The sequence below is a fragment of the Phyllostomus discolor genome, chromosome 4 (assembly GCF_004126475.2).
Source record: "Phyllostomus discolor isolate MPI-MPIP mPhyDis1 chromosome 4, mPhyDis1.pri.v3, whole genome shotgun sequence".
Classification (NCBI taxonomy): Eukaryota; Metazoa; Chordata; class Mammalia; order Chiroptera; family Phyllostomidae; genus Phyllostomus; species Phyllostomus discolor.
The window spans coordinates 12,211,739-12,214,416 of NC_040906.2; positions in this window are offsets into that span (position 1 = coordinate 12,211,739).

Genomic DNA, 2,678 nt, shown 5'->3' on the forward strand with positions numbered 1-2,678 from the left:
GAACTCCCTGTCCTTTCCCCTCAGTTTTGCTGTGACCCTGGAACTGCTATAAAAAAAATAAAGCTTATTAATTAAAACAAAACAACAACGACAAAAAAACTACTGAGCTTATCTCATTCTAAAACTCTCTCTTACTGACAAAAAAAGAACTTCTAAAACAAGGGTGTAAATAGGTCATGGCTTCTCCTCATCAGCGAAAAACAACATTCTCTTTAGTGAGCTATATTTTGGCTGGTATCCTATAAACTTAGAATATTTAACCAATACTAATTATTCTAGTATAATGAAAAAATTTACAAGTAAGCAACAACATATGTTTTAAATCTGTGTCCCTCCCCTTCTATTGTATTCCTCCTTTTCCTTCTCCTCCTCTTTCATGATCAGCCGGAACTTTCAATGCATCTTAAACATGAGAATATGCGTGTTTGCATTTTCTGTTAGGAAATGCGCCCATCCAGAGTCTCAAGAGGAAAATGTGCTTGTTGAAGATTTCCTAATCACGAGTCCATGAAAATATGCATACTTTTCGGAAAGCTCATGTTTTGTGGTTTTGCGTCCTTAAAATGAAATGACATATTCAGAATGGATGCAAGTGTCTCATTTAGTGAGCAACTCTGTTCTCTCTGGAGTATTGTGAGGCTAATCAGGGAAGTGGCCAATTTTCTTGGATTAATATTATTTGCTCTGAAAGAATAGGTAGTTTTTGAGTGCGCGCGTGCGTGTGCATGTCTGTATGTGACCTGAGCCTAGTTTGTCTTATACTAAAAGGTAAGTTTTCGCCTTTTCAACAGTGTTGTATAAACTGCAAGTTATGACTCATTAATGAGTAGTTATGATTCATTCATACTGGTAGACTGCAGCCAGTATTTATTTAAAACATAGCATAGAAACTATCAGAGTATGTGGAACTTAGAAAAGGTAAGTACTATTATATGAAATTTTGGTTTCAGGATTAGTGAATGATTTAACATAAAAATTATATGCATTTTTTGTTGTGGCTTGCAAGAAAATAGATAGAAAACCATTGTTTCAGGATCACGCATCTCTCCCTTTAGCCATTAAGAAAACAAAGTAATAAAACACCAATACCTTAAACTTACCCAGTCGCCCTTCCCTCCTAAGCACTCCCAGTGGTTCACGAATGATATGATCTCATTCGTAGCGACAGCAGTCTCGTCAACTGTGCGGGGAGCAGCTGCTGCAGACGAGTCGTGGAAGCCCACGGGAGACTCGTTCTGGAGCTGGGAGTGAGCTGGCCAGAAAGCCTGCAGGAGGAGGATGTGTATGAGAGCAAAGGTGAAGATGGAATAATTCGCCCCACCTTCTCCTTAATCGCTTACAGCCCTCTGGACCACCTGTCCAAAGGATGCATTCAATGTTTTAAATAAGTTAGAACATCTGGTACAAAGGAGCACTATCAAAACTCTACCAGAAGTCACAGAGAAACCTGGGGAATTAAATGTGCCTATGGAATTCTATGCAGCAGAAAGAAAGAAGGAGCTCCTACCCTTTTGCGACAGCATGGATGGAGCTGGAAAGCATTATGCTAAGCGATATAAGCCAGGCAGTGAAAGACAAATACCATATGATTTCGCGTTTAATAGGAACCTAAACAACAAAACAAAGAAACAAGCAAAATATTACCGAAGACACTGAAATAGAGGACAGGCTGACAGTGACCAGAGGGGAGAGAAGAGAGAATTCCAGGGGAAAATGGGAAGGGTTTACAGGAACAAATTTAAAGGGCACATGGACAAAAACTAGGGGGAGGGTGGTAATGGGAAGGAAGTGGGGAGGGTAGGGTGGGTGGGCTGGAATGGGAGTAAAAGGGAGAAAACTGTACTTGAACAATGATTTAAAAAGTTAAAAAAAATAAATGTGCCTAAGTACAGAGATTTGGGTTCTGCTCATGTAGTTCTTAGAATGGTCTTTCTTTGTGAAACGTCTGAGTACCATCACTAGTGTGTCCGTGGGTGCTTTCTTCACGGAAGGCTAACTTAGCCAGAGAGGAGGAAGGCAGGTGTGGGGCATTCATCCGGCCCTGGGCTGGAGAGTCCCACTGGGACTCAGGCTGCTCAGCGAATGCCAGGAGCTGCTTTAAGCAGAGAGGTTCCCACCGAAGGGGGTGACTTTCTCCACCGCCTCTACATCTCGCTGCCCAGCATTTAATGCTCCTGTGAATATTAGCGTCGACTCCCTAGGTCAGCGATTTTCAGCTTTTTCCATCTCACGGCGCACACACACTGATTACTAAAACTCTGCGGCACACCACAAAATATATGATATTTCTGCCAACCTGACAAAAAGAGCTATAGTTTTGATTTATTCACACTGGACAGCTATTGTTGTGTCAGCTGCTGTTATTTTTTTTATTTGACAATCCAAGGGAAGAGGGGGCAGTGCCCCTGACTGAACGAACAGTCAGGTGCTGCAGGTTTTAAACATTCTTGTGGGGCACCGCTTGAGAGTCACTGCTCTAGATGGATGCTTCACTCCCTAAGGATCCACGACTCATACTTCATCAGTGGCAACCCCATTTGACAAGCTGGGGCACATCTTTAGAAAAGCAGTTGGTGGTTCCTGGTGAAATAACACTTAGGATCGATAAACATCTGGGACTCTGTGGCAGGTGCTGAGCCGAACAGAGAGACACAAAGGGACAGTCACACGACCCGCTG